This window comes from Podarcis raffonei, chromosome Z, assembly GCF_027172205.1.
Source record: "Podarcis raffonei isolate rPodRaf1 chromosome Z, rPodRaf1.pri, whole genome shotgun sequence".
Lineage (NCBI taxonomy): Eukaryota > Metazoa > Chordata > Lepidosauria > Squamata > Lacertidae > Podarcis > Podarcis raffonei.
Window position 1 is genome coordinate 29,948,963 of NC_070621.1, and position 8,566 is coordinate 29,957,528.

Consider the following 8,566-nt stretch of genomic DNA (forward strand, 5'->3'; position numbering starts at 1 on the left):
AATGTAGGTATGCATTACTTTTGGTCCACCCAGTTGAATGCAGTTTGGCAGTGCAGTCATGCTCGACACCCTCCCCCCATTTTTGGACAGTCCCAAATAGGCAGTAAAAACAGGTTTTTTGGGTTGTTGATGGGGTACCATACATGACTGTGTTTGGACTGGTGAGTCTCACATGGTGCAGATCTGACCCACTACGCACAGGTATTATGTATGGAGGTGGGTGGTGTATGCAGGTAATTTGAAGTATTACATACTACAAAGTAATTGAGCTTTTGCTGATGATTATCCTGCCCTTATGATTTCTGGCAGTGCTCTGTTGATAGTGTTTGATTTTTCATACTTGGCAAAATATTAGAATTTGGCATTTATAAAATTGGCATTATTCTCATATATTTTAATAAAGAAACATTCCCCATGTAATTATCTGCAGGATTTTTTTTAAAAAAGTCCCCTGAATAGATATTAATTAAGGGGGGGGAGGCGGTTATTGCTTTGTTTTTGTTTTGTGTTCTCATTTTGTATTTTTATGTTGCGAACCGCCTTGTGATCTTTGAATGAAAGGCACTATACAAATCATCATAATCTGGTTGTGATTTTCTTTCTTTCTTTCTTTCTTTCTTTCTTTCTTTTTCTCTCTCTCTCTCTCTCTCTCTCTCTCTCTCTCTGATATGGAAAGGAGGGTCCGATTTTATAGGATCCTCTCTCTGCAGAATACTTAGCTTATAAGTTACCCAAACCTTATATGTGTAGTTTTTCTGGCACGATTCACACAAAGAAATTCTATATTGCAGAATTAGTGCTATTTTTTTAAAAGAGTACTATTCCTTCCCCAAAGAGGGGGAAAATTCAATCCCTAACCTCACATTCCTTCTTTAAGCATGAGAGAGAGAGAGAGAGTTTAAATTGCACAAAAATCTATCAGTGTAATTAAAATATTGTAACTGAACACATGGGAGGTGATATTAAAACCATCAAGATGGTGTCATTTGAGGGCATTTGTTTTATATCTATGGTTTTATTATCAAATACCCATACAAAGGATTGAAATATAGATGTTTATTTGTCTTTCTTTGTTTTTGAAAGCTGAAAGCCAAGTCGTTTTCAAATAGCGATTCCTTTTAGTGTAAATTTGATATTCTGTCATTTTTGTTGCTGTGCAACTGAAGGATTTCTTCTGTTTTCATTCCCCACTCTCAATTGCTGAAAGACAAAATGTATACAATAAAAGGCAGATGTAAACAAAGAACTTTTTTTTTAGAAGAATGAAGCTACAAGGAAATCCATTTAAAGAAATAAAAGTTATTTTGTGCCATTGCATCTCTGAGCAAAAGAAAAATCTTTCCTGCCACCTAATGTTAAGTACAGATTATTGTAACTCTCATTGGGCCAGCTGTTTGTGTGCGCAAACATGTTCATGGCGCACTGATTGTAATAGCGCCGATCAATAATTTGTATTTGTAAATGAGATCATGGATGAATTAGCATTTATATCCCACCTTTTTCCTCCAAGGAGCTCAGTGTGGCATATATGACCCTCCAGCTCCTCAATTAATCCCAAATAGCAACCCTACAAAGTACGGTAGGTTTGCCTGAGAGATGGTGAATGGCCCAAGGGCTGGATAGCTCAACAACTTTTGTGTTCGGATTCTCACTTTTTGAAATATGGCAACCCTAATTATGTTAGGATTGGCAGAATCTGTGGCCCTCCCGGTGCTGCTGGGCTCTGGTTCCCATAAACCATGGCCACTGGTTATGGTAGCTGGGACTGGTGGAAGTTGGAGTCCAACATGATCAGGAGGGTCATATGCCTCCCATCCCTCTACTAGACTATGCCATCTATACATACAGTATATATCAAATGAACATATTTTTTACACACATATGTGTGTGCGCGCACACACACACACACACACTGCAATATTTAATTTATTAATAATATAGATTAATTGGGTAAATGCTATACTGGCTACAGAAGTGCCCTCCTCCAATTAATTAGGGAATACTTGATTTGTTTTTAATTACTTTAACACTAGATTCTTCAACAAACTGCAGATTGGAAACTGCTCCTTAAAGGAGGTGTTCTGTCTTCCCTCACACACAGGAAGAATACCTCTTCTGTCATGGCACCTACCACAGCTCAGCGCTAGAGCACCTGATTTGCATGCAAATTGTCCCAGGTTCAATCTGTCCAGGTAGGGTTCAGTTTGGACAATACTGAGCTGGATGGACCAATGGTTTGACTCAGCAGAAGGCAGCTTCTTGCCACCTAGGTGTGCAGCACCTGAAAACAAAGAAAACCCAAATCTGCTGGTGAAGGGAGGGTAATAATAACAACAATTGCAAATGCAATCAGTGAATCAGTTAAATACCATATGATGAATCAATCAACATTTCTTTAACCAGCTTGCAACTCCAATATGCATATCAGGGATGGATCTGGAAAAAAGGCAAATTAAGTTTCCAAGGTCATGGAAACCTAAATTCTGCAATGGCATGTAATATAGATTGACTGCTTTCAGAAAAGTGCCAGTCCTCTGAATCCCATTCTGATCGGCTAACACCTGCCAAAGCCCAATACTATGCAGGGCCGTCTTAAGCATATCTGGCGCCATGGTACAAAGATCCCTCCTGTGCCCCCCCCATTCCCCAGAGTTGTCCACCTTTTTTTAAGGGAGGATAGTGCTGCCGGCGGGGCTGGAGGAGGCAGGCAGCGGCTGGAGGGCGGCTCCTCCGGCAGGGAAGAAGTGGAGGCTGGACGCGGTTCCTCCCAGCTCAGCTGGCTGCTTCGTGCTGCAGTGGCCATGGCAGACGGAGGCTCTGGGCATGGTGCTGCTTTGGCGCTGCATGGCGGAGGTGGGCAAGGGCGGCGAGCTGATGCCGGAAGGCGCCGCATCCAGCCTCCATCTCTTCCCTGGCACCCTCCAGAACTTGGCGCCCTGGCGCCCCACGCCACTAGCCTCTACGGTTAAGACGCCCCTAATACTATGTCCCTTAACTGGACTGAATGGCTCTTCACCATAATGGTGACCCCAGATGTGAAGTAAGCTTTATTCCTGACATTTTTTCTGTCTGGTGGAGTAATGTTCATTCTCAGCTAGATGTTTTCACTGTTTGGTGCAAAAATGTCCAATGTCCAGGCTTTCTTATTCTTTTAAAGGTGATCAGCATGGTGGCACACAGGCCCACACTTTGCAAAAAGAGAAAGTGAGGCAAATAGGTAGAGGATTCTAAGGGCATATTCATGCCCACCCCAAACCCAGCCACTCCTCCTAGTACAGATGGAGAGAAATTCAATTTAGTTTGCATTCAAGGATTAATCCATCAAATCTCACTTTCTGAAACAATGCCTTAACTGAAACACAGGCAGCTGTTGAAATCCTCTGCAATTTGCACTTCTCTGAATTTTGCAAGGCACTCCTCAAGCCAAATAATGTGTACAAAAATTCACACACCAGGGTAAAGTGTGCATAAAATGGCCACTTAGGACAATGTAAACTATTTCTACTCTTGGTTTCAGCTGTGTTGTAAACAGGTACATGTCAAGTCATGTGCCAGCCGAAGCCTCCCCTGCTCCTATATCCAGAGTTTGAAATTCCTCAGGTGCCAGGCACATATTGAGACTGGCAGGGGTCCAGTTGTGATAGAGTTGCCATATTTTGAAGAGCATTAGAGTATATAATAACAGTTAATAATAGTAATAATAATAATAATAATAATAATAATAATAATAATAATGCCACACATATACTCCACCAACAAAAAAACAATAAGGATCAGAACAGGCAAATATTATAAATATTCAGCCAACTCACAGTGTTTGGTTGCTTTCAAATTGCATCAGATACTGAAAGCAGCTCCACACTTGCAACAGTAATTGCATTCACTATCAGTGCATTGGTGTTACATACATGTATGCAGACCTGAGCATATAAAGGTGCATGTTTTCATTCCTGCTTCATGTATTTGCTACCATTATGAAAGCCACATAAAGTGCAGAGTGAGCCACTCTGACTGGGCTGCTTTAGCCAAAAGTAACTACCCACCAGTCAGTGAACAAAAGAACGGTTCCCCCACTCACCACTGCTGCTCTTGATGTCACAAAAAGGGGCGCTGGATCAACCTTACTTCACTCCACCTGCTGAGCTGGTTAGCCACAGGGCGAGGGTGGCAAAGCCCTAGGCATCCCCCACTCCCAGTTACCATAGCTCCTGGGCACATACCTCTATGGCTCCCAGCCACAGGCTCTATGGATCATGTGACAGGGGAGAAGAACAACACGGTGATTACATCATGTGACAACCAACTATTGGCCAGCTCAAGTCACGTGAAAGGAGCTGGAGTAGAGTAGAAGAGGAAAGGTGCAGAGCAGCATCTCTTTATATTTTGGAAGCTTTGTGGTATGTGTATTTGCATAAACCCAGACGTTTTGCTCTACAGTGGTACCTCGGGTTAAGAACTTAATTCGTTCCAGAGGTCCGTTCTTAACCTGAAACTGTTCTTAACCTGAAGCACCACTTTAGCTAATGGGGCCTCTCGCTGCCACCGCACGATTTCTGTTCTCATCCTGAAGCAAAGTTCTTAACCCGAGGTACTATTTCTGGGTTAGCGGAGTCTGTAACCTGAAGCATCTGTAACCTGAAGCATATGTAACTCGAGTTACCACTGTATATTGAAAATCCACTCAGAGAGAAATTTTGAGTCTGAAAAAGAGGGTGTGTCCAGGGAAAAGAGGACATATGGCAACCCGAAATTGTGACCATGTGGAGATCTCTGGTTGCCAGGCTGCCAGGTTTGTTGACTGAAATCTCCATTTGGCTGGCCCCTCCAGCTTTCTTAAGCAGGTAAGCAGAATAGTTTATTTATTGCATTTATATCCCACCCTTTTCTTCAAGAAGCCCATGCTTTATAATTGAGACTCCAATCCCTTCCCTCTCGTCCTTTCCGCACCCTCCTGGCTCTCTAACTGCCCCCAAACCAGCATCCGTCCTGCCCTCCTTTCAGAATTACATTTCTTCTCTCTCAAACTTCTCCAAACTTCTCCCCAACACCACTGGGATGCATGAGTGTACTTCTTAGAGAAGGGGGATGAGGAGGAGGAGTCCGTTTTTCTTCCCTCTCTCTCTGTTTGCTAGTCCCCAACAAAACTTGACCACCATCCTAATAGATCACAAGATTTGAAAGAGGGTGGGGGAGAAAGGGTGCCGGTACTGAGTACCACCAGAATACTTAGCACTGATTTGATCATAAAGATTTGATACAGCAAGAGAGATGTATGTAACTAGCCTCTAAAGTACATTGCCCATGTCAAGACTCATTACAGTTGAACCGACTGGCTGTGTCTAGGGTGGCCTCTTATGCATAAAGCCAGAAAGAGGAACTGTATCACCAAACGAGAGGACAGAAGGAGACATACAAAGCATGAAATCTGCATGTGCCAATTTATATGCATAGATGTAAATTCATAAATAATTACTATTTTTTAAATAGAAATACGTTGCACCCCACCATAGCAGGAAAGACTGTGACCAGGTATCATTTTTATGTTGTGAATCACCCTGAGATCTACAGATGAAGGGCAATATACAAAGTTAAATACTACTACTACTACTACTACTACTAATAGTAATAATAATAATAATAATATGGTAATCCTGTGTGCGCCTGCTCAGTTTCCTGTCCAGCTGCTCACTGCTGATGAGCATTTTCAAGGCCCTTGTTTGCTCTGCCCCTTTTATAATTCTTTATTTTTAGACTTGGACCAGAAAGGCATTCAAAGAGAGGGGTGTCCTCTTTAATGTATGACATCTCACCCCTTCTAAATGCATTCTTTCAAGCAAATAGGATGTTATGCACATAGGAGCCATTGACTGTTGTGCATGAGTAGTTGCCTGTGACCGTAGCAGCTGGATCAGAGCCACTAATTTGCCTTGTGGGCTCCTCTGGGACTTCAGTTCCATCTTCCAGGTCTAGACTTCACTTTCATGTCCGTGCACTACATCCAACAGGTTCCAGGAAGCCCATTGTTATATTGTCTTTGATTTATTTGGGGATGTTCCTGCAGAAGCAGAGTTTGGGTGTGTGGGAATGAGCCAATGGAAGATGTTATGTTGGAACTCAGCCTGATGCTTCCTCGCTTGAGGATCAGAAACAGAAGCTTTGAAAACGGCATAAAGGAGAGTTTCTCAGAGCTCCCAGGGAGTCTCCAAGGAACTTTCCATCTAGGAGTAAATCCATTTTGGAACATAAAGCAATTGATTTTAAAACAGCAGTGTGGGACTACAAAACTTGATTAAAAACTCCCCGTGCTCAAGAGAACATGCGGGTGGTGGGGGGGGCGGAGAACGGACTCAATAAACAATACATAGCAGTTTACCTCAGAGTAAAATGCTTTCAGCAAGGGTTATAACACACAGGGCAGATTCATGTTTGGTAAAAAGAGGATGTAGAGTTTCATGGATACCAGGAAGAAATTCTGAATCAATGAAAGGTGGAATTTCAACCCAAAACTTTGATAACAAAACAGGACTAGGATAGATATCAATGTAGCTACCAACATAGACTCAACTAGAGCCTAATTTGAAAACATGCCTATCTTACATGCATCATTAGGGGAGCAATGCCCAGTTTCCAAAACAAGAGTGTTTTCTTTTTTCATTCTTCTGCCGATCCACCAAAAAAGACCACAGGCAACCAATCCATAATTGGTCTGATGTATTTTCAGGCTGCAGATGGACTCTCTCTGACTTTCTCTCATGATTCCCACAAACAACTGCATTTAAGTTGGAGTGGTGAAGACATCAGAAAGACCTATAGTGAACAAGTGGGATGAAAAGAGAGAGGAGAATTAAAATTAAATGTGATTCAGTTATGTGTTATTTAAAAGTGTTGTTGATTTCATCTGCGTTTTATAGACCTTTACTTTATGTATACTTGGGTTTTTAACAGTTTTGTAGGTTTCACCATAAAGAAGGCTGATCGCCGAAGAATTGATGCTTTTGAATTCTGGTGCTGGAGGAGACTCTTGAGAGTCCCATGGACTGCAAGAAGATCAAACCTCTCCATTCTGAAGGAAATCAGCCCTGAGTGCTCACTGGAAGGACAGATCCTGAAGCTGAGGCTCCAATACTTTGGCCACCTCATGAGAAGAGAAGACTCCCTGGAAAAGACCCTGCTGTTGCGAAAGATGGAGGGCACAAGGAGAAGGGGGCGACAGAGGACGAGATGGCTGGACAGTGTTCTCGAAGCTACCAGCATGAGTCTGACCAAACTGTGGGAGGCAGTGGAAGACAGGAGTGCCTGGTGTGCTCTGGTCCATGGGGTCACGAAGAGTCGGACACGACTAAACAACTAAACAACGAGGTTTCAGCTGTGTTTTAATGATAATTTTATTATGTACAACACTTAGAGACCTTTCTGATTGAGAGGGCTTTACAAATAAGTATGTAGAAAGGAGCATGTGGGGTTGGCTCAAGTGGTGGTAATATCAAGGCTGGGCTTTAGGGCAGATGTCCAGAATCCCACCTGGCAGAATGAATGTGGGAGAGGGCAAACCATATAGTAAAGAAACTGAAATAGTACACATTGCAATTTAAAGGGTGTGTGTGGAAGGGGGGGGAATAAGACAACTCAGTCCAGAGATTACCTAACTGCAGGGCCCAAGAAACAGGGTGACTCTGTATTCTGCAGGGCCTATCTATGCCCTTCTGCATATTTGAGACTAACTCTTCTATTTCTTCATTTACACCAGATGCTTCCTGTTTTCCTTGTGTATGGTTTTGTTTATCCTTTTTACAAATAGCAATTGAAATAGAAGGGTTAGGGCCATGGAGAAGGGTGTGGTGGTGGCTAACCCTCCCTCCCCCATGCTGTTGTCCTGATGGAAATCTCCCGAACCTCATTCTCCAAGCTGCTATAGGCTTGGGACCACTTTACTGATGAGATTGCCATGTCCCACACATGGTTCTCTAACTGCTTTGATCCATGGAACTTGCAGTTTTCAGTTCCCAGAACTTGCAGTTTTCAATCCATGGAACTTTGTCTCCCAACCCCAGAGAACATCTGCTTGGCACAATTATTACTGAGCAGGACACCTTTGTTTTGGAAATATCTTTTTATTTCATTGCTGCAGAGTAGTTAAATTTAGTATGCACAGTCAGATATTTTAGAATACATTGAAGTGCAATTGCACACAATTTTTGCATCTTATTGTTGTGAAGCCACACACCATTGTTAATAATTGCATATTTCATTGGCCTTGGCTCACAGATTTGGTTTCTTGGTAAAGCTTTTTTTTTAAAAAAAATTACAGCTGATATAATGTGTAATGCTCATTTAGCATCTTGTCGGTATTTTTCGGCTTCTACTTTTACAAGTGCTACATAATGTTTCTTCCACATTTACAAAAAGTCGATCCTTTAGTGTGACAGCACTACCCAGCCACAGAACTGAATTACATATACTTGTTTAAAAGGTGTTACTGTTTCTACCTGTGTTTAAATGAATTAAGGTTTTGTGTATATTTGCTTTTTAATTGCTTTGCAGATTTCTAGCTGTGCCTGATCCGCAA

General features: G+C 42.2%; 1 long non-coding RNA gene across 1 annotated transcript; it reads right to left on the reverse strand.

Moving 5' to 3' along the window:
• Positions 1-973: 973 nt before the first annotated feature.
• On the reverse strand, positions 974-6,661 carry LOC128406634 (uncharacterized). Its single transcript, XR_008328559.1, has 3 exons — positions 6,598-6,661; positions 2,132-2,281; positions 974-1,200 (listed from the first exon to the last, which is right to left on the reverse strand). It is a non-coding gene; the product is annotated as an uncharacterized LOC128406634 (long non-coding RNA).
• Positions 6,662-8,566: the final 1,905 nt, after the last annotated feature.